This window comes from Melanotaenia boesemani, chromosome 13 (assembly GCF_017639745.1).
Source record: "Melanotaenia boesemani isolate fMelBoe1 chromosome 13, fMelBoe1.pri, whole genome shotgun sequence".
In the NCBI taxonomy this organism is placed as follows: Eukaryota; Metazoa; Chordata; class Actinopteri; order Atheriniformes; family Melanotaeniidae; genus Melanotaenia; species Melanotaenia boesemani.
In genome coordinates, this window is record NC_055694.1 from 3631763 (window position 1) to 3656981 (window position 25219).

Here is a 25219-nt window from a genome sequence, read left to right on the forward strand (position 1 = left end):
GCACAATCACTGCTCACTATTCATTGCTGTTACTTTCTGACCTGCATGCTGAGACAGTCACTGGGTCAGGTTGTGGGTTTATGTTATGTTCATGTTTTTCTTTGTGTTGCTGATGCCTCTGTTGTTGTGATTAATGATTTATTTTCTACAGCCTGTCTGTCTTCTTATAGGTGCCTCTGATTGTCAGTTTTGTTTTCTTAAAGATGTTGCAGGTGTTATTTGTTTGTTTCCTTACAGGTGAAGCGGCTGGTTGTTCTTTTGGGATTTTTTATTTTTAAGCTGATGCTGTTACCTTATATATCTGATGTATCCTTTTATTTTCTTTCTTTCTTTCTTTCTTTAGCAGATTTCTGTTTCTTTCTAAGTTATGTACTTAAAAGAACAACTAAATTATTCAGGAACGTTCCTTTAAAGTAGAACGTAGCTGATCCATCTTCAGAAGTGTTTTAGGTTGTTAATTTTGTTTATTCTCATGGAAAATTATGTGATAGTTAAAAGTAATTAAATTATTCTTTTTTTTTTTCACTGAAACTGAAAAGGAAGGAAAAGGAAAGGATCTGCAAAGCTTTCTTTCCGTTCTGCTACCTGTGAGTCAAGCCATTAAACACTCTGAACATCCCAAAGCCAGGATCTATATTAACAGCTGTAATTCTGTCTTCACTCAGCGGAGGACAGGAGGATAAAGATGTCCATGCTGGGCTACAGCCTTAAGCCACCTGCAGTTTTAAATTTCTAGCTCTTTATTTTGCTGTTGCAATGTTCAAATAAATCTGTAAGAGCTCATTATCTGCAGATTTTCTTTACAAAAAAAACAAACTCAGCTACTTTCAGGAGGAGAATTGTGACGTAAATAATATCGGTAAAAGCTTTCTTCCTTTGAGCCAACAGAACAGACAGTACTGCACTCAGCAGCGTTCTGTCACATTTGGCTGTTCTTAGATGCGTCACTGGGAGCAAACATGGCTGCTTTTGGGAAACAGAAAAACAGAATTCATCTGGCTCTAGTCAATTATCACTGCTAGACTTAAGTATGTCTGTGGGGAGTAGATTTAGAGCCCGGAGAGTCTAAGAATGAGAAACACGAAGTAGGCCAGAGGTTGATACTGAAGTTGTATCAGATTGGTGATGCTTTCTGTTAATTATCTCTGAATAATTATCTCTCAGGAGAGAATGTGTGTACACTGCTTTGGGAAGGTATTTACCCCTGTGGTGTTTTGCCATTTTTTCTTTTTTGCTGTGTTACGGCTCATGAGTTTGGTTTTGTTTTTTGCTTTTGTAAATTATAAGTCATAGATGCTATATAGCGTGCTTTCAGGCACAGCGTGGCTTTGGTCAGATCTGTTAGCATGTAAACACTGTTTTCCAGATTTAGAAACGTTCCAGCTGGAGTATTTAGATGATTTATCTCATACTCTTTTCCTGTGTGATGTGCTATTTATTCATTTTGCTTTATTTAGTATTGCAAGCTTGAGGCATTCAAGCCATGGAAATTTAAAGGGAGAAAAATGATCGATAATTTGTCAGATGGAATTTGGGTTAAACAACTTTTGCCATCTTCAGGTTATCAGTAAGAAAAGCAACAAAAGTTCATTGAAACAACAATTCACTGGCTGTTATAAATACTACTTACCGTGCTTTTATGGATCATTTTGTGACTGAAAGCTGACATTTTAACTCTTAAACATCTAAAATTCTCTTTGATCATTGTTCACTCTTCAGCTGAATCAAATTCTATATTTTTTAATATATAATTGAACCATTTTAAATTCTGAAACATTTTTGACTCATTTGGAGCTCAGAGGCAGCCCCGTTATTCTTCAATTCCTCAGCTTGACTCTGGTTTTTACAACTTTCCAGCTGCTCCCTGGCATTGTTTGCAGCTTGACTTGAAGGTCGACCTGCTGCAGGCTCCCACAGGCTTTTCTGAGATAACAAACCAGAAAAGACAGAAAAAATCATCATATAATATAAAAATCTGTTGAGTTCAAGATTGATTTTCCTTAAGTAGCTGACTGTTATCATCGCAATTAGGGAAATAAGTACTAAATTCGGTGTGTGTGTAAGCCCAGGTGCCATGCTGTCAATAAAGCATTATTTGCAGGCATTTTGTTAAACTAAATGAGATAAATTGACAACATGCTGGCTTGTAAATGGAAAACGTGTTGCTGGCTGAAAACATATGGGGTTGCATACTGTGTGTGTCCTCAAGGGGGATAGAAAATTTATCCCAAATGCATTTATTGATGTTTTTTTTTTTTTTTTTTTCTGCAGAGTGAATGGATAGAGTGAATATGATATGTGTTTGTACAGAATTTATTATATCAAGAGACGTCTGAAAAAAAAGTCAATTACTAGATGCTGAGAGCTTTTTTCTTGAACCCTGAAGATTTTCAACAATGCATAACTTTTGTATTTTGGATGTGAATATATGAAAAAACTATCCAAAATATGACTGCTGTGCACCAGAATGCTTTTAAAAAAATGTGACCTCTAGCAGTCAGAGATGGATAAGAAGATTCATCCATATCCATTTTTTTATGAACTCTGCAGACCAATGCTCAGACACTCTCCTCCATCGACAGCTTCCACCTTGCATCCTCCCTCTACCTTGAGCTCGCTGCAGTTTTTTTTTTTTTTTTACTGTTGTTTCTTGCTCCATCCCTCTCTCTCTCTCTTTCTTTTTCTCTCATCCTCCGACTTCTTCTGTCGTTGCTGAATCCGTCACGGTGTGCTCTGTGGGTGTGTTGATAGCTGCTTGCTAGCATGTGACGAGGTGCGTGAAGTGAAACTCGGCGGGAACGTCACGCAGCCTCGTGGAAGAAAAATTTATGAAATGTGGTTTCTTGGCCTGGGAACATCAGCTCCAGAAATGCACATTAGAAATGTCACTCATCAAACAAGTCAGGAACGCAGAGTTTTAAGGTCAGAAAGTTACGTAGTGCATCTTTAACCGAATTCAGACCACATGGTACAAACAGCTTTTTCTGAATATCTGAATCTAACTATTGGAAATTTGCTGATTTTATGCAGACATGTACACTGAACATTCACTTTATTAGACGCACTTTGCTAATACATGGATGTATTTCCATAGCATGCTTCTGGTCTAGTTTGTCTACTCAGAGTGCTTCAACGCTACAAACCACTGTGGAGGTTAAGTTCAGGACAGCTAGCAGAAGTGGTTGGGAAAGAAGAGATGTCCTTGTATGGAATTTAGGAGATCAAACAGCACCGATAAGTCTCAGTGCCAGCTAAGAGACTCGGGCGATACACCTAAACTTAGATGTTGTGCACATGAACATGTGCTGCTTTACATCACATGTTCATGGCAGCCTGTTTTGTTTTGTTTTTTGGTCACCATTGCTTCAGCTCATGTAAACACCATAGCTGAGATATCCTTTAAGGTCATCAGTGTTTGTACACACAGCCAATGTTGCGGGACATCATTACAGATAAACACTGTGGTTGCTACAGGTGAGTCAAAGATTTTTTACATCAAATGAACAATGTGCCACCTTCATTTGACAGGAAAATGGTAAGTGTGTCGCATTTTGGTTTTTTTTTTTCTGCCACATTTCCTCAACTAAATACTGAGGATTATGTTGAGGTGGTTTAATGATAAGAGGTGATCAAACTCAGCTAGCTTGGCTTCCAGCTAGGGATAATTGCTAAACACCTTTCCTTTTTTATTTACCTTTCTCTGCAGAGTGTTTGTTTCTGTGTTTGATTTTTGCCTGTGAATGCATCAAGTCTTCCTTAATTATTAATGCATTGGTTCCTGCTGCCATTGACCTAATTTACAACCTGTGTGTAAACATTTATATACTGTATTTACTCGTGCACCTTTGCCAACAATCCTTTAGCACATAAATATCTGTCTATCATGTCATGGTGATGTGCACATCATGGTGCAACTTAAGCCCCGCTCAGCACTGCAAACATATACTACACCTCCTCCTCAGGGATCAAGGCTTTCAATTGTGTGATTCACGGCCTGGGGGTGTGCACAATCAATGGTTGTGATTAACATGTTGCACCTTGGGCCTGTGATAAATTAAGACAACAGTCAAGGGTGTAAGGCAAGCCGCAGATGTAAATCCGTTTTTGTGAGATCCTTATTTATATCCACAGAGCTTTCAGTTGAGACATCAATAAATCACTCAGTGCCTGCAAGTCAGCAGCCTTCACAATTTAATGTTAAATTTTTAATTATATTAAATTGATAGTTTAGAACTTAATGCAGACATGTTGTTCGCTACCGAGGAGGAAAAATCTGCACTGAAAATATAAAGGATTGTGTGTAAATGGTTATAAGTTTAAATTTGCACCTGGGTAGATGGAAGACTCGCTGGTATAGATCCATTTTTATCTTAGAATCATGACACTGATTAATTTGGTGAAGAGTAACCAGCATATGTTTTACAAACATATTTTAATTGCACGTCTGCACAGGCAGCTCAGAGAACAGCTCTGAGTTTATACCTGTCTTATGTTGGACCTTAAAATGGAGACATGTAGTGCAGGGTCCAGTTTGAGCAGTTTCAGTTCAAGCTTATTTTATAAATGGTAAATGGTTCGTATTTATATAGCGCTTTACTGTACCTGGGATGATACCCAAAGCGCTTTACATTATACATCACATTCACCCATTCACACACATTCACACACTGATGGCGGAAGCTGCCATGCAAGGCGCTCGACCACGACCCATCAGGAGCAATTAGGGGTTCGGTGTCTTGCCCAAGGACACCTCGACATGAACTCGACTTGGCCGAGGATCGAACCGGCAACCCTTGGGTTACAAGACGACCGCTCTACCTTGCTGAGCCACGCCGCCCTGTGCATTTATAAAAGTTGTTAAACAAAAAGAGAATTAAAAGAAACTACATAATCACTAATGTGATCATTTTACTCTCGGCCCATTTGTATCAGCTGCATCTGTTGGGTCCATGGGTCCAGGCTGCCTTGTATTAACACTTCAGGCTGCCGCCGGTGGTTTAATGGTGTAGGGGAACTTTTCTTGGCACACTTTTTCCCCCTAAAGCCCCATTTCCACCAAAGGCTCCAGCTCAGTCCAGGAGAGAACATTACCCATTTCCACAGGCAAAAACTTGGAGGTTTGCTAGCATATCTGATCTGAGCCATCCTACTTTTTTGGGACTTTAATCAACTGATTGCTCGAAATAACTGTCTCTTCCCATGCGACTCAGCAACAAGAGCAAAGCAGCACCATGTTTAAATATACTGTGGACTTTTTGTTTAAACCCACACACTAAGAAAGAAGTCACACTGCTGAATGCCATCCTGTGGTTCTGTGTCCTGCTCTTCTTTGTTACAATTCAATTATGCAGCGTTAAATTATAATTAGGGCAGTCAAATTTAACGAATTGATACAGAGAAATTCATTTTTGGATTTCACACTACATTTTTTTAACACAGGGTGATGTGGACATCATAATCGCATCTGACTTTCAGGTCTACACTCCCACCAGTAGGTGCAGTGATGCACCAAAGTGTTGCATGCTAACCGCCAAGAAAAGAAGAAGAAGAAGTCGTTGCACGTACATATTTGCTGATTGTGACCTGTGCGGGCTGGAAGAATCAGAAAAACCTGTTTGACATTTACAAAAATAAAGATGGAAAATGCTGTCATTAGCAGACAGTGGAGGAATAAGTTTGACTGAAGTAGCCTACCATCTCAACACCAGGAACATATTTGTTTAGGCTGCTAGCTCAGCTGTAACACCCAGCAGACCGCAAGCTTGGTGTTTTGGATGATTTATTCACAGCTTTTCTTTTATTAATCAGATTAATAAATTGAATTGTTTGACAGTCCTAGTTATAGTTCATCCCTATGCATTTAATTCCTACTGGACTTGTACTTGAAAACAGGTTTACAGCATCAAACTGTCCCATCCTGAGCCAGACCCCTTGGTGGAAAAGGGGGCTTTAGTACTCTATTTTTAATCCAACAGAGCAGCTTTGGGATGTCGTGGAACGGGAGATTCTCATCATGGATGCAGTTGACAAATCTGCAGCGACTGTGTGATGCTGTCATGTCAATGTGGAGCAAAACCTCTGAGGAAGGTTTCCCGGTTTAATCTATGACACCAAGAATTAAGGCAGTACTGGAGGAAAAAGGAGGTCCAACATAGTACTAGAGGGTGGACCTGATAAAGTACCAAGTCAATGTCAGCTTTATTTATATAGCACATTTAAAAGCCTACAGCCAACCAAAGTGCTTTACATTAAAAACAGAGCAATAAGAAACAATAAACGCAAAATAATTAAAACAATAGGAAGAAAAACTGAAATTAAACAGATAAAAGATCCAGTTGAGGCGACTCTGCTCAGCCAGAGGCCAGGGTGAATAAGTTGGTCTTCAAATGTGTTTTAAAAATGAACACAGACTGCACAGAGAGGAGTAATGTGTTCCACAGTGTGGGAGCCACTTAACAAGTTCAGATAAATATTCTGGGGCCAGTCCATTCAGAGGCTTAAAAACAAATAAAATAATTTTAAAATCAATCCTGTAACTGGATGCCAGTGAAGTGAGGAACGTGCCGGCGTTATGTGCTCACATGTCTTTGTCCCCGTTAGGAAAGGAGCTGCTGTAATCTGCACAAGCTCCAGCCGGTTGAGATCTGCATGGCCACTGCTGACGTACGGGGAATTACACAAGTCCAGGCACGATGAAATTAAAGCATGGATAACTTTTCCTAGATCAGCCCTTCTGGAAAAATACAGTGAGTAAGGAAGCAAATTCTTTTCAAGGTACTTTAAATGATCAGTGTTCTAATCTATTCTGTAGACTTTTATATGTTCTGCTAAAGAATCACAGTTTCCATAATATTTCAGAGATTTTTGACTACCAATATGATTCAGTGTGTTAATTTTTAAAACTGAACTCTGTGACTTCAGGCTCAACTCATTGTAAACTGAATGCAACCTGTGTATCAAGCTGTTTCTTCTCTTTTTGTTTTTATTTATTTTCATTGCAAATTTAGAAGACAATGGCCATTTGCAAGTCAATGGAATCTCTGAGCCGAGTTAAAATGAAAGGTCAGGAAGTCTTCTAGAGATGACTCTCAGTCACTCAATACAGTCCATCAATATAAAGATTAGGTCGCATCCAATAAAGCTGATGAACATGTTGAACATCTTAAAATGCTGCTTCTCTCTTAACTTCTGCCTTTCAATATTTAACAATGTCTAATGTTGGATTCTCTAGCAGTAGTTTTGCTCTTATTGCTCACTGATCTGACACATAAATTCTGTGAGCTCATTTGGGTGTTTGAGGCATAATTTAATTAAGTTATTGATGTTGCTGCTTGCATGCAGGTCAGGGGTCAGCTGCAGGGTTGCTTTGATTGCTTAGAAATCTCTGCATCACTGGTGAAGCATGCACCATTTTTAGATCTCTATGCTTTCTACTTTCCAAAGAAAACTTATTTTTTCCTCTGTATTCTTTGAGTGAACAGAACATTTTCCTTTGTATTCTACTCACTTTCACCATTTTTGCAACAGTACTGGAAGCTTCCAGGTGATTTATATGAGGAATAGTTTCAGAGGACATTCTGCGAATAATAGTTGAACATCAGAAAAGACAACAAAAGAGAAGAGAGAAAAAAGAAAGAAAAGACAACAAAAGAGAAGAGAAAAAAAGAAAGACAGAAAAGAGAACAAAAAAATCCCCCAAAACATTACTTTTTCATTGGTGAAATAACCTGAAAGGATCAGTCTGATTCTTCATTTTTACACATGATTAGATTCTAAATCAAAGGAGCAGACGGGAACCTGGAAGTAGAATTTTAATGAGGACTGAGACAAGCAGTTAATGAAATATAGTCCCAGTGAACACAGCAGAGTTGGTGGAAAGGCGATTGAGCATGTGGAGACTGGATGGTGTTTCAGGACAGGGGGTCTAAATTCCGGGAATGGCTTTGGGAAAACTGTGGGTGCAGACAGAGATCAATAGTTGTTGATTCAGCAAAGTTTTTTTTTTTTCTTTTTTTTTTTGGCAACAACAAGCTCTGAAATGCAGATGGTAAATGGGTTCAGCAGGACTTCTATAGAACCAGGATCACCAACTCTTTGGATCTGTCTTTTTAACTGAGTAATGTACAAGAAAGGAAAAAAAAGGTTGTCCAGCTGGTACACACTCCTCATTAACCCCCTAAAATCCATAAATATCAAATATTACACAACTGAAATGCCACTGTTTAACAAACGTGTTTTTTAATATATTTGGTTTTACATTTATATTAAAGCTCCCTGGGCGCTGGCATCTGACGGCCCACTGCTCCTACCAACTAGGATGGGTTAAATGCAGAGAAAGAATTTCCCAGCTTGGGATTAATAAAGTATAATAAAATAAAAACATATTCTTCGTTTAATTTATGCTCATTTTCATTATCTTGTGCGAATTGAATTTTGGGCCAAAAGAAGCCGCGAAGGATCCACCACCAGCAGCCTTCAATCCAGGCCAAACGGAGGGCAGGTTTGTAGGGTGGATTCAGAGGCGCCTTCCACATGGGACAGTGCTTACCACCACGGTGACATATGTAGCCCATGAACCTGCACCTTCAGGACACTGACTCAAGAGGTCCAGAGTTGGTGATCCCTGCAGTAGAACATGAACACACAACTAGGCACGACAGACTCAGCTAAGCTGAACAAAAAGCTGAGTAAACAAAGCCCAGTGGACCCCATTGAAGGTACATGGACCTGGCACTGAAGGACAGACCAAAGTAGATCATCTGTGTGAACACTCTTATATTTGTTGCTGTTGCTGTTGTTGTTCATGATTTTCAGTTTGTCTTCCTACAGGTGCTCCTGATTGTCTGCTGCCGTAGCATCTTTTCTGTTTCTAAAACAAGATAAGATAAGATAAGATAATCTTTATTAATCCCACATGGGGAAAGTTCACTGTTACAGCAGCTGGAAGCCCAGGCGGCCACCACGGTCTCATAAAAAGTTCTCAGCAGTTGCCTGCTCACGCCGAAGGATCCCAGCCTCCTCCGGAGGTATAGACGACACTGACCCTTCTTATAAAGAGAGTCGGTGTTTTCTGTCCAGTCCACTTTATTATTTAGGTGGACACCCAGGTACTTGTATGTCCTCACTCTCTCGATGTCAAGTCCCTGAATGTTTAACGGTGCAGTAGAGGAGGGTTTTCTCTGGAAATCGACCATCATCTCCTTTGTCTTGCTGGCATTTACTAGAAGGTGATTCTGCTCACACCAGTCGACAAAGTCCGTGATGAATCTGATCTCTGTTCCCAATTCTCAGCAGAACCTTCACTGCAACATTTTGGATCAGCTGGAGGCTTTTCAGAGCAAATGATGAGTCCTGTTGATTTATTAGTTACACAAAACCTAACAAACAAAATGATATGAAACTTTGTGAAGCATTGGGAAGGTTGGAAAAGGGGAAAATAAACACTGAAGTAGATCCAGATAACTGAGTTTAGAATCACGAGAGAGCAGTGGCTTAATCAGATGTGCAGTGTGCCTGTGTCCTGTAGCAGCATTTCTCATTTGTTATCCACCTCATCGGCTCTGCAGGCCCCTCTTTCTACTGATTTGTCTTCAGATACTCCATCTGCAGACACTCTGGGGACTCAATGCAACTTCCAGACACAGGCCCTGAATGACACACAGCCAACACAACTTTCCAGCAAACTCCACAGAGTTACACTGAGCAGACCATTAAATCCTGCAGATTATGGGCAGATATGCCACTTAATGATGAGGGAGAAAGAAAAGACTAATTTTACTAAGTGTAAATGTTGAGAGGATCATTGTTGCTTGCTGAAGTCACAGATTATTATCATTTTTACCCAGAACATTTTATCTCTTTTTAAATAAGCTGTATTTTATGCTGTTATTTTTTATTTCCTCTAGGTTACATTATTTATTGTCAAAATAAATCATTATCATTCTCCATTGTAGTTAAACCAGGAGGGAACTGCAATTTGTGCATCTGGCCAGATGCTAAAAGTCTAAAAAATTTTACCTTTTGGTACAAAAAAAATGTAAATTTTCCACAGTAAAGTGGATAAATTTGCATTGTTATGAATCAGCTTCGTTCACCAAATATGTGAAATAAAAAAGTAATAAATACAAACAGACTCTTATAAAGTGGTTTCTACAATATTCAAAGCTATTTACTGTATACAAGTATACACTATAAACAATAAAAGAGCAACGTGATAAACATGAGACAGTTTGGAACAGAGGGATTGGGGGTGATGGTGCTAAATGCTGAGCTGAAGTCCACAAACAGGATCTGTGCATCAGTCCCATGATGATCCAGCTGCTGCAGGATGCAATGCAGTCCCATGTTAACTTTCCCTGGTAGGTGAACTGCAGGTGGTCCAGCAGGTTCTTCATGAAGGATCATCCTTCTAGCTAAAGACTCATTTATGGCATTGATGAGGAATTAAACTTTCATTTAAAAAAAAGTTTGATTAACAATGATTTTCAGTCATTTTTAGTTAAATTTGAAGATATTTGACTGTCAGAAAAGTAATTTGATGAACATGTTTAAATTACAGGTACACTCTACTGCTCAGAGACTCGTAAACCCTGATGATGCCTCTTTTCCTCACCTGCCTGCCCTGCTCCTCACTTTGAGCTCTTTTTTCCGCTTACATCAGAAAACATTGAGACATTTTCATAAGATTTCTAAACATAGATTTTACCCATAATGCCATATTCTTTACATTTATATCTGCATTTTCCAGCAGATGACAGAAGCTACAGTAAGCTTGTTAGCAAACAAGCTCACGTTTACTTGTTTGTTCTGAAGTGTAAATGATGCTGATGTTAACCCGTAAGAGCCCGACATGACATTTTTGTCAAATACAGTTTCTGAGACATTTTGCTTCAATTTATGGTTTAAACTTTGCTTAAAATCCTGTTGAACACAATCTGATACTTGTCTTCTGTCACCTAACAGATACCCAGAAGCAGAAAACCGCATTATAATTTTTTTTAAATATCACATGATAATAAATGGTAGATATCCCTTCCAAAAAAAAAGTTCATTTTTTTGTTACATTTTGTTAAAGGGCCAAATAAAGACCTCATATTTAAAAAATTGGACTTTTCTTACCATCTTTTCATGGGTCGGGCCTTAACGGGTTAAAATCGCCATGAAAGTTCAGATTGTGATCAAGCTGACTACCAGCCAGTTTGGTTACATTCTGTTTTTATCATCCAAAGCAACCTTTGGATAATTAAAAAGCTCATGGTATTCCTGATCTGAAAACTACAAAACATATTGACATGGACAAACTGGGTATGCACGCCCTGAGTGCAGCCAATAGAGATGAATGAGTAAATCATCTAAAAGACCAATTTATTTCCATATTTGGATGTAGTATGGGCCAATAGTTTTGATATTTTATGGCTGTCAGCACACTGATTGGCTCTCTCCTCCTCCCTCTCTGCATTAGTTTGTACCTCATTTGCATGTTAAGTGATTCTACAGAGTGGCCCATCCATTTCAGACACATACGCTAATAAGCCTCAATTTATCATCTTGAAGATAATCTCTAGCAGGAAAAAGCTGGAATGATTTAACATGAAGTCACTGAAAATAATGCATCAGGTGTACTGAATTTGTTACGGTCCTTAAATGAAAACACAAAACAAAGCAAGAGCACAAGAGACCCTAAGATATGAGGCCACCGCCCAGCAGCAACGTTTCAAAAGGGGGTTTAATGCAACCAAAAATAATAATGGAGAAGGGATGCCTGGCCAAAAGAAAGAAAAGAGAGATGCAGACCGCAAACCAGCCAAGCAGGTGGCTGCAGGATCTGGTCTGCTCCCCAAACCCAAAATCCAAACCAAACACAAAGAACAAAAACCGAAAACTGGACTATCAGAGACTCCCAACTCAAAAGGCAAAAGAAACCAAATCAAGCTGCAGCAACCCAGGCACTGGTGGCGGCCAAGGACAAACCTTCTCTCAGCTCTATACCCCCACGGGAGTCCCGTCAGCCATCCGCTGGAGAGACGAGCGAAGTTAAATCACACGCATCCAAAAAGAAAAGAGCTTTTACTATGGGACAAACTTTGTGCCACTGGGGAGAGAATCTGAATTCTTTATATTTGAATATGAATTGTTCAATTTGAACCTGAACAGGCCTGTTTGAATAATTGCTTTAAAAAATTTAATCCAGATTACTTTATTTGATATTGAATCTTTGTTTTTTGAATGTGTATTGTAGTAAAGTTGAAACTTTTGTATTTAAAAAATTGGTTTCCCTAATTGACTTTCGTAGTTCAGTTTCAGTTTTCTCCATTCAAATTCAGATCTGAAATTCAAATTCAGATCTGAAATTCAAATTCAGATCTGAAATTCAAACTTTTGTGCCACACATCCGGGACCTGACGTGAGGCAAAACTAGTCAATCACAGATGGAGTAACGTCAGATTTGTACAGTTGTTCTCAATGGCTGTGTCCGAATGTCCACCCTACGCCCTAAAGGGGGAGAAATGAAGAGACGCTGAAATCCAAAAACAGCAAACGGCCAGCCACTCTCACTACAACGTCAGTTACCGTTCTTGCAGTGGCACTTGCCGTTTCTGTAGCGGTAGCTGCCGTTTCCTCGACCGTCTCAGCGGATTCCCACTGTGGGCTGGTTGCAGACTTTTCACATTAGTGGTGCTGAACTGAAACTGAACTACGAAAATCAATTAGGGAAACCAATTTTCAAATAGAAAAGTTTCAACTTTACTACAATACACATTCAAAAAACAAAGATTCAATATCAAATACGGTCATTTGGATTCAATTTTTAAAGCATTTATTCAAAAAGCCTGTTCAGGTTCAAATTAAAACTTCATATTCAGATATAAAGAATTATTCGCTCCCCAGTGGCACAAACTTTATCCCTTACTCCACGCCGACAAACCTGGACTGAAGAACTGAATCAACCTTAGCCTTCATCATGGAGGGCCCTGGAGTCTGACCAGAACTGGATTCCTGGGCAACTGTGTTTTTTGTCCCCTGGTACAGTTAAAAAAAATACCGATGATAATGTAAGAGACATGTAAGAACCACTAGTTAGGCTTGTGGTTAATGAGTAACAATCATTTGAGATTAGAATAGATTTATTACACAGATGTACAACTGCATTTTAACAACTATTAGAAGCAATTAGTCTCAGATTAATCTATCTTTCCATCTGAGAGACTCTGCCTCTCTGAAATGTTCCTTTTATACCCAGCCATGTTACTGACCTGTTACCAATTAACCTGATTAGATGTCAAATTCTCCTCCAGATATTTCTGGTTTGTACCAGTTACTTTTCCAGCCTTTTGCTGCTCCTGTTCCAGCGTTTTACAGACGTGTTGCTGCATCAAAACTCAAATTAAGCTAATATTTTTCAGGAAATGGCAAAATGTTTCAGTTTCAACATCTGATGTTGTTTTATTTTCTATTGGTAATAAAATATGGGTTTATGAGATCTGTAAATCATCTCCTTCTGTTTTTAAATTACATGTTACACAGAATCACAACAATAGTTTAATAGTTTGTACTTCCTTTAGTTTTAGTTTTATTTAATGGCTAACATTCAGTTCACTTTCACCTCAGTTCTATTTCTATAGTGCCAGTTGACAGCTAAGGTTAGGGAACAACACAGGTGCTGTTTCCTTCACATTCATTTATCATTCAGAGGAAGCCAGCTGAAAAGTTTGCACAGTTTCTCATGAGGAAACCACTGTAAGGTGCTTGGATAGAGGTCACGCAGGCCGGGCTTCGTTTTAAGTTAATGGCATAATAACTTCCTGCTGACAGAGTTGTCTAGACCTGTTGAAATGAGTGCGGGAGACCAAAGAAATTTAATAACGCTTCATCATAAAATAGATGTAGAGAAGCTCGTCACACTTTTGATGATTGTGTAAGAGCAGGAACAAAATTACTTCTGATATCTTCCACAGACAAAATGATTTCAATCCTTCAGAAATGAACTTTGTGACATATGTGGGCATACTGGAAGACTTCAAAAGGGCAAAAGCTGTGGAAAGGTGATTTATTAATCTTTTAACATCTTTCTCCTGAGCTGCAATAGCCTTTATTTCTTCTGTGAAAAAGGTAAACCAGTAAAAAGTCAAAGGAAATCATTTTTCAGACATTATTTGTATGTAGAAAGAATCTCACCTGTAATGAAACTGAATGAACTTCCTGGACATAAAAACTATTCTTGCAAATTACAAAGCAACTGTTTAACAAACGAGTCATCCAGTGATGCATCTGGTGTAATTATCTGACTGAAAGAAGATTATTAAATTAAATTATTAATAAATTAAATTAAAATTATTAAATTAAATTAATGATAGAAATATGCTGCATAAAAAAGGAAGTACTTTATATCTTCTTACAACAGTTCACTTTTATCATGGAAATTCTGTCTCTAAATGCTAATGCTAATGCCCAGCTAACAGTCCAAGTTAACACACAACAGCACATTAGCTCTAACTGTAACTTAAAAAGATGGTAAATGTTTAAGATGGATGGTACATAAGTGTATTAACAGAAAATCTAGAGGTCTAAAGGAAAAGTTTCTTCACCCTTCCCTGGTTCTAAGCAACTTTTCTTTTAAATTTATTTCTGACTCTGCTTATACTCCTGGTTCTTTCCTGTTAATATTATCAGTATTATGTTGTTCAAACACACAGCTGCTGCAGGTTTGTCGGCTGCATCCATGATGAGAATCTCCCGTTCCACCACATCCCAAAGCTGCTCTACTGGACTGAGATCTGGTGGCTGTGGAGGCCGTTGGAGTCCAGTGAACTCATCGTCATGTTCTAGAAAGCAGGTGGAGATGATCTGAGCTTTGTGACATGGTGCATTATCCTGCTGGAAGTAGCATCAGAAGATGCTCCACTGTGGTCATAAAGGGATGGACATGGTCAGCAACAATACTCAGGTAGGCTGTGCTGGTTAAACCAGGCCACGTTGGTACTAAAGCTCCATTTCCACCATTTCTGGCACAGGATGGGATAGTTTGGAACAGTTTGGTTTGGTAAACCCTGAGCTCTGCTGCATTTCCACAGCCTAATATACACTTATCTGGTAGGTGGGATATAACCCAGACAGCAATAGATGCAGCAGCTACGTTATAGCATGATGATGTAGCTGAATGACAGCTTCATTAAATCAGTTTCAGCTCTTCTTGGCATCTGGCTTTCAACAACAAATAGTCCATGGTCAGCAACAATACTCAGGTAGGCTGTGCTGGTTAAACCAGGCCACGTTGGTACTAAGGGGCCCAAAGTGGGCCAAGAAAATCTCCCCCCACCATTACACCAGCAGCAGCCTGAAGCGTTGATCCAAGGCGGGATGGATCCATGTTTTCATGATGTTTCTACCAGATTCTGAGCCGAGCATCTAAATGTGGAGCTGAAATGGAGACTCATCAGACCAGCAACGTTTCTCCATCTTCTATTGTCCAGTGTTGGTGAGTGTGTGTGAATTGTAGCCTCAGTTTCCTGTTCTTAGGTGACAGGAGGCACCTGGTGTGTCTTCTGCTGCTGTAGCCCATCTGCTTCAAGGTTGGATGTGTTGTGTGTTCAGAGATGCTGTTCTGCAGACCTTGTTTGGATCCAGTGCTGATTAGACTTCCTGTTGTCTACCATCTCCAACCAGTCTGTCCATTCTCCTCTGACCTCTGACATCAACCAGACATTCTGGTCCAGAAACTGCTGCTCACTGGATATTTTCTCTTCTTCAGACCATTCTCTGGAAACACTAGAGATGGTTGTGTGTGAAAATCCCAGTAAATACTCAGAACAACAACTATGACATGTTTAAAGCCAATTAGATCCCATTTCTTCCTCATTCTGATGCTCAGTTTGAACTTCAGCTGAACCTAGGCAAGGCAAGGCAAGGCAGTTTATTTGTATAGCACATTTCATGTACAGGACAATTCAAAGTGCTTTACATAAAACAAAGACATTACAGATATTTAGAATAGTAAAAGGCAGCAACACATAATCACAATAAAATAATAAATTACATTAAAATGATTAAAAGCAAGATAAGTTAAAAAAAAAAGTTACCGTGCAGATTTCATGCATAGGCGCATGAGAAAAGAAATGTTTTTAACCTGGATTTAAAAATGTCTACATTTGGGGAAAGTTTAATCTCCACTGGCAGTTTGTTCTAAGCTTTGGTTGAGTAATGTAACTAATGTTAAGTAATGAAAGGAATGTAAAATTACAGTTACATCAATCTTCCTTTTAATTGCTTCAGTTTTTTAGAGGAATTTGTGTCCATCCAAGTGTCAGCGGCTCAATCGTAAATGGTTATGAGAGGTTTCCTCTTCGTGCTTCATCCATGTTCAGTATGTGGACTACATGCAGGTCACTGAAGCACACACAGAGCTGTAAGCTGTGAAGACTGAGGATCAGCACTGTCCTGCTGAAATACTCCAAAAAGCATCTAATACATGAACCCCTCTGAACACAGCAACCACGTTAGACATGAGCTGGTGCCAAAACATTTTATACTACATAAGAATTTCTTCTTGTGTTTTACAGTTTCAGCTTATATGTCTTGGTGGACTGGCTTGAGTGACTGATGTTTTTCAAGGTACAGAGCTCATGTGTTTATATTGATCATGGTGACATGGCCATTTCTCACACAGTGCCTCTAAAGAGCTCAGTGGTTAGTTTGCATCCAGCCATGGTTCTTGGGCTTGGCTTAAGACTACCCCAGCCTCCCTGAATCTTTTCATAATATCAAATAATGCAAAAGATAGCACATTTTTAAAGTTATATATATATATTTTTTTATTTTATTTTATTTTTTACTGACAGTCAACAACCACCAACAGTAAAACCCCAAACCTAAAAAAGACAAATAATTTCCTAACCAACAAAGGAGCAAAGGGAAACAAATAAAAAGAAGAAAATCAGGGAAGAATTAATTTATATAAATAACTCCCTTGTGCTACCTCAGCATATGGGTGTGTGTTAGTAGGGAGGGGTTGTCTCGGTAGGAGTGGGTGAATGTCTATAGTCTGTCTCTTTTTTATGTCTTATGTCTATAAGAATGCAAACTTTTAAAGATACAGAACATACAGCGGATCAGGGAGCAAATGAAAACAAATAACAGAAGAAAAACAACAAACAGTGGATTGTAACCTAAAGAGGCCCCTCATCTCTTCACTCCATCCACACCAATCCATGGTGGAACCCAACAGCAGACCATCACGGGGCACAAGGCCAGGCCATCCCCTGCCCTACACATCCTCCCGTCAGGCCCCTCACATCCACACCAAGCGCAGACCAACATTTTTATGATGTTATGATGTTAACTCTAAGGGATTTGAATGTCTTAGCTAAGCACATTTAAAGAGTGAGGTGTACTGTGTAGGTTAGTACACATACATCCCACTTATCCAGCCTGGTTTTGTGTGTCTGTGTGTTTCCCCATTTTCCCCTTCATGAAGTTTGTAGTAAATGTGTATAGGTCTAATCTAAATGCATTGAAAGAAAAATGACCACCTGTACACCTCCCTGAACCCTGAGACTATTGTGATTCTGTTAGTGTGGGATGCAATAAAATCAGCGTGGTGTGGAGAATAGAAGTAGTCCTGGGCAGAGGATGGATCAGTTTGGCATGAAGTGCTAATCCCATCTATAGACCCATCTATACTTGATGATCTTTTTATACCCGATCCTGGCACCCTCACCTGTTGCCAATTAATCTGCTAATTCTAGAATTGATTCTCTAGATTTGTCCTTTAATTTTCACACATCTCTACAAAGTGTTTTACTGTGTGTTTTTGTTCCTTCAGTCACATGCACACTCAGCACTTTTCATCTTCTGTGCACATCCTGATTATTTATACCCTTTAGCTAGCATACGTTAGCTTTTACCAGCATAGTGGTGAGGTGGTTAGTCCTGTTTTATAGTAAGGTTTTCAGTTGGACTTTGGACTGGAGCTGTTCACTGTGGAGTTTGCATGTGTTTTTATTAACATAATATATATTATGTTAGCTTAACTGGTGACTGACTGTAAATGTGAGTGTAAGTGTGTTTGGTTGGTTATTTGTTTTGTCTCTGTGTTGACAGCTAAGGCAGCAAGGATAGGTGGCTCCAGTTTTCTTGTGACCCTCTTAAAGGGAGGAAGATCTAGAGAAAATGGCTGGTTGAACTTATTGGCCCTAAACAGATAATGTACTTATTTTAAAGTAATCAGCAACAGCTATTTAACAAACAGTGATCTCTTTTATAAATTGCTGGTGACTACGTCTCCCAAAGTAAAACATTTTCAACTACTGCACTTTTGCGTGAACCAAATTCTGTTCATGCACACCGGCATCTCCACTGACTTGGCCTGACAACCACCCACTCATAACTAGACAATGGATGGCAGTGACTGAAAGACAGGTGATGTATTTGATTTTTTTTTTTTTTTTGAAGTGCAGAATGAAAAAAAAAGAATAAGACTGCAGTAATAGTACTGCTCTTAAACATAATAAAAGTCTGAACCTGGCACTTAATTCCTGAACATGACAAAGCTATTTCATCTAAAAATCTATTTATTTGTTGTTTCAGAGCTTTTTCCACTTTTCTGTGTAGTTTACACGTCTAACATTTGAAAGTTCATCTAAAACATTTCTGTTCATTTACATCAACAGATTTATGTTAATAAGAAGTTTTCTTGCAGTTTATCTTTAGACCTGAATTAGATATGTGATGAAAAAGAGTTGTCAAAGAGTTTCATGATAGAGCAAAGACAACATCAGCAGAAACCTCTTCATGGTACAAGAGACGAGCAGGAGGAAGTCTAAGGTCGGTTCTGACTGTGTGGATTATAATAGGTTTACATTATTTATATGTTTTATGTTACTCATATCAAGTTATGCCAGCCTGCTCTTTCAGAAACAGGCACAGCCTCTGAACATCACATTATGTGGTGGTGTTTCTGCGTTCATAGTCCAACAACAATGCATGCAATTCAATCCAACTTTATTTATAAAGCACTTTAAAAACAGCCAGTCAATTGAAATGCTGTACAGAATAATAAATACACAGTAAATAAAAGCAAAAAAAAAAAACCATAGAACGCAATAAATAAAAAGTCATTTCAAGACATGTGACCCTTTCAGGTCAAATTTACAGAAACTAAAAAGGTTTTTCATCAACGAGTTGTTTCAAAGGTGTCCGGCTGTCTGTAATGCTGTTGGCAGCAGCAGAAGTCGCAGCAGTTGATTTTAACAACATCAAAAGTCGAACCTTCTCTCTGTCCTCCATTACACAACATGCCCCCCCTCCTCGTACACACACACACACACACACACACACAGGAAGGAGAATGGATGCATTTGTCCCCTGTACTCCCTCAGATGAATTAAATATGTATTCTTGTTATCAAGTAGCAGATCAGTGAGCTGTGACAGCTTATTAAAGGGGGACACTGGCTTTGTTTACAGTGGGAGTACATTCATCCACAAGATGCTGATCTGGGTACAGAGCTGTGTGATGTGTTATCATCCGTTGTTGAGGTCTACAGGAGATTCTTTTGGATCAAAGACAAGAAAGCTGACAGTCTCAAAGGTCTCATTTTCCATTTTCAGTCTAAGAAGATTCTACCAAGACTCTGAAGAACTGAAGATGAAATATTTATTTTAGTGTTAGTCACCATGAAAGCAGATTTTTTTTTCTTTGAAACTCTTCAAACTTTATGTAATGTGCCCTTTAGTGATTGTGGCTAATGTTCTTTAATCTGAAGGTCTGGACAATGAAACCACTGACAGGTAAACTGGCTGCTCAGCAATGTTCTGCTGGTAACTGTGCATCCCGCCATTGACATGGCTACATTAACATGGAGATGTAACTGGTTTTGTTTTAAAAACTTTTTCTGTAGTGATGGGATGAACTGTGCTGAGTCTTTGGAGCTTGTCTCAAAGTATTTTTGCAAAGCACGAAGCAGGGCTGGTATTATTTCAGAGGAGTGACGTCACTGATTATGTCCGAAGCCTCGCTGTCCGGCTATAATGTGTGAAAGCAGCTCACGTGTCGAGCCTCGTCCCATGTGAAAGAGTGTTTTCAACGGCCGGAGAAGCTGTGAGTTGTCACCCTCCCAAATAAAGGTAGAAAAATCGACTACACACAGTTGAAGAAAATACTGGTTTTTAATAAAAGTAAAATCTCCCTGAACTGTAGATCATTATACTGGTTTAAATGAGCACTTCCCGTCATCTGGCTGATTAAACCAATTCCATTTTTCAGAAGTGACACAGAACATGAATATTACTCCTCATGCCTGTCTTATATCATATAGCACTACTTCAACTTCCGTACTTATATAGCTCATGTCATACTCATGTCACATTCACCCAATCACACCCAGTTAACCAGCACATTCATTTTTATTAATAAAATTGGGCACAGATGAGACTCTCGGAGTAAGAGCCGAGCCACTTCCTGAGCTGGTCCCATGGTAAGGCAAGGCTGCAAGGCTTCGGGCTTACCATGAGAAGTAACATGATGTCTTCTCCGAAATGATACAAGCCCCAATACGTGCTTCACAGAAGTACCGATTCACTTACACAACCCCAAACGTTCCCTGAACGCACCTAGTAAAGAGGACAGACCTTTTAAATTCCTGAGAGGCTGTACTCTAAAGAACTCTGATAGGTGGATCTTACTATTACTTTAATTTGTCTTTAAAGAACTTCATCCACAGAAAGCAACAGTATATTGATTGGTAGATTAAAAAAAAACAAAATACAAATGTTAAATAGGAAAACACACATTTCCAAGCATACTCATACATTCAATACCACATCAGTGATTCAGCAGTCTGACTGATGAGGTCACAGAGCTTCCCATGGCTCTTAAAGGCCAGTGATCTGTATCTCATACTTGAAGGTAGTTAGGTTGCCTTGACAATAGAAGATGGAGAAACGTTGCTGGTCTGATGAGTCTCCATTTCAGCGCCACATTCAGATGTAGGCTCAGAATTTGGTGGAAACATCATGAAAACATGGATCCATCCTGAATTAGATCAACGCTTTAGGCTGCTGCTGGTGTAATGGTGGGGGGATATGTTATTGGCCCACTTTGGGTCCCTTAGTACCAACGTGGCCTGGTTTAACCAGCACAGCCTACCTGAGTATTGTTGCTGACCATGTCCATCCCTTTATGACCACAGTGGAGCATCTTCTGATGCTACTTCCAGCAGGATAATGCACCATGTCACAAAGCTCAGATCATCTCCACCTGCTTTCTAGAACATGACGATGAGTTCACTGGACTCCAACGGCCTCCACAGCCACCAGATCTCAGTCCAGTAGAGCAGCTTTGGGATGTGGTGGAACGGGAGATTCTCATCATGGATGCAGCCGACAAACCTGCAGCAACTGTGTGATGCTGTCATGTTAATATGGAGAAAACCTCTGAGGAATGTCTCAGGGTTTTTTGGGATTGCAGTAGGAATCCATGTTAACCCTGCAGGTTAGAGGTGGGTATAGCTCATTAGTGATGTGATGTCTACTGAATGAATGAGTCCCAATTAAAGAAATAATTCCTTAAAGACTGACATTCTGACTAACATGAGTACAAGGGTAAAAAAAAGTTAAACTTACTAACTATAGAATGAAATAAAAATGTTTCTTTTTTCTATTTTTATTTCAGTAAAATAAGCTAAAGCCTTTAGCATTGAGTTTTGTGCTCTGATTTGCATATCCACAGCACAAGTCATCCACCCCCTTTTTATGTTTTTAGAGAATAGGCTCTGCTGCATCACCAATAAAAATTATTTTTTAATTGAACTAAGGTTAAGGACTAAATTAATAGATATAAATATATAAAAAAAAAAAAGTTATTCAAGCAGTGGCTCCAAGAGCCCCAAATGTCACAACTGCAGTTGAGGCTGGGAACTCAGGTGGATTTCAGGCTTTGCCTTCCATCTCAACCTCCTCCTCAATACGGCAGTTCGTCACAATGCCTGCATTACTGTCGATGCCGATCCACCTGTCATGCTTCAGGTTTGACCTCCCCCACGAGCAAGTCCCAAGAGTAAAAACATTTCCAGACCAGCATTTTGGTTTAAAACGGGAAGAAGCAGGTTGATTGAACTGTTTCAGTCATGTTATTCAGGATCAACAGCACATCAGGAAATTGGAGTCACTCTAATTACCTCTGGTACCATGAAGAGCTCCCTCACACTAACCCGACCCTGAGTTATCAAACTTCACTGTATTCATGGGTTAGTGAATGTGGGACTTCTTCACAGGAGATTGGTGTGCAGTCAGATGTAAGTCTACATTGTAAAGAAAAAGATACTTACAGACACAAAGACTGATTGCGTGCATTTTTAGAAGAGGATATATAAAGGTGGTTAAATTGGGATAGTGACCAGGAGATTGGTTTATATTTGTGTTGGACTTAAACTGATAAAAATCCACTTACTCTTATAGGTGTCACTATGGTTATCATAGGATTTAGAAGTACCTTTTCATTCATATATATTTTAAAAGAAGTTGTTTTTTTTTTCACATGCAATATTTAACTTTTTTGAGTTTTTATTTATTTTTTTAGCGGTCAGTAGGTGGTGAATCACTAAACTCCACTGAAAAGTTTAGTAAGAAAGTGTCCTATCTTCACCCAATCATATTTTATTATTAAACCTTTATTTGACCAAGAAACAAAATTCTAGAGATTTAGAATCTCTGGCCAAGTTAGACTGCAACTCAGGTCAGTAGTAATAAACACAAGAATACACTGAGATTAAAGAAAAAATATATGTAATTGTATATAAGGGGGAGTAGCTACAGAGGTCGACTCTCAACAAGGCCCCCAACCCCCACAATTGCTCCATGGCATTCTATGAATTTATAAGCACATTAATCAACATAATCTGAAATAATACATGTGGGTGGGACCTAAAAGTGGCCCTCTGAGGCCACTGGAAGATGAATGTTTTGTTGCACTCATGATAGGGTAAGACAATGAACTCAAGGTTGCTGACCGATGTGTCTATTGGGGAATGAATGTGTGTGATAGAGCAAAGCACTTCCAGAAGTGCCGTATGAGTGTGTGCCTGAATGGGTGAATGTGACAAGTAGTGGTCAACCTGACTAGAAAAGTGGCTCATAATTACATTTAGATATTTATTTGCAACATTATGTTATTGTTTGGTTTTCTTTTTGTTTTGACTAGACTGAATCAAAGATTATTTTCCTTAATAGTTTCTGTAATTTTATGGAGTTGAAGACTGTAAGCATACTTATTTCACATCAAAATTATCCATAAAAACAGTTTGCACTACAGTGAAAACATCACAGAGCTGTTCTTTATTCACAAAAAAACAATATATCCACTTAAATTCATCAACTTAAACCATATGAAAAAATATGCCCCTTAACAGAATTACAAACCCAGTGATAAACCGTTGCTTCACAGCACATCATCATCCTTACAGCTGGAATCATTTTGTCAAGAAAATCTATATGTGATCATCGTCAGGAACCGTGGACATGAGGACCCAAGTGCAGGCAGAAGGTTTTAATGAAGTAAAACTTCACTAACATAAAAAAGTCAGTGGAGGCAAAACTAACATGGAACAGAATGACTGCACAAAAACCGAAAGCAATTAACCCAGGTTAACTAATGAACAGAAACCAGAAAACACAGAACTAAACGTGACCCTAGAAAAGAAACCAAGAACAAAAACCATGAACAAAAACCAAACACATGAAACAAGAACAAAAACCATGAACAAAAACCAAACACATGACACAAGAACAAAAACCATGAACAAAAACCAAACACATGAAACAAGAACATAAACCATGAACAAAAACCAAACACATCAAACAAGAACATAAACCATGAACAAAAACCAAACACATGAAACAAGAACAAAAACCATGAACAAAAACCAAACACATGAAACAAGAACATAAACCATGAACAAAAACCAAACACATGAAACAAGAACATAAACCATGAACAGAAACCAAACACATGAAACAAGAACATAAACCATGAACAAAAACCAAACACATGACGCAAGAACATAAACCGTGAACAAAAACCAAACACATGAAACAAGAACATAAACCATGAACAAAAACCAAACACATGACACAAGAACATAAACCGTGAACAAAAACCAAACACATGAAACAAGAACATAAACCATGAACAAAAACCAAACACATGAAACAAGAACATAAACCATGAACAGAAACCAAACACATGAAACAAGAACATAAACCATGAACAAAAACCAAACACATGAAACAAGAACAAAAACCATGAACAAAAACCAAACACATGAAACAAGAACATAAACCGTGAACAAAAACCAAACACATGAAACAAGAACATAAACCATGAACAAAAACCAAACACATGAAACAAGAACATAAACCAAGAACAAAAACCAAACACATGAAACAAGAACATAAACCATGAACAAAAACCAAACACATGACACAAGAACATAAACCGTGAACAAAAACCAAACACATGAAACAAGAACATAAACCGTGAACAAAAACCAAACACATGAAACAAGAACATAAACCGTGAACAGAAACCAAACACATGAAACAAGAACATAAACCGTGAACAAAAACCAAACACATGACACAAGAACATAAACCATGAACAAAAACCAAACACATGAAACAAGAACATAAACCATGAACAAAAACCAAACACATGACACAAGAACATAAACCATGAACAAAAACCAAACACATGACACAAGAACATAAACCATGAACAAAAACCAAACACATGACACAAGAACATAAACCATGAACAAAAACCAAACACATGACACAAGAACATAAACCATGAACAAAAACCAAACACATGACACAAGAACATGAACCATGAACAAAAACCAAACACATGAAACAAGAACATAAACCATGAACAAAAACCAAACACATGACACAAGAACATAAACCATGAACAAAAACCAAACACATGACACAAGAACATAAACCATGAACAAAAACCAAACACATGACACAAGAACATAAACCATGAACAAAAACCAAACACATGACACAAGAACATGAACCATGAACAAAAACCAAACACATGACACAAGAACATGAACCATGAACAAAAACCAAACACATGACACAAGAACATGAACCATGAACAAAAACCAAACACATGACACAAGAACATAAACCATGAACAAAAACCAAACACATGACACAAG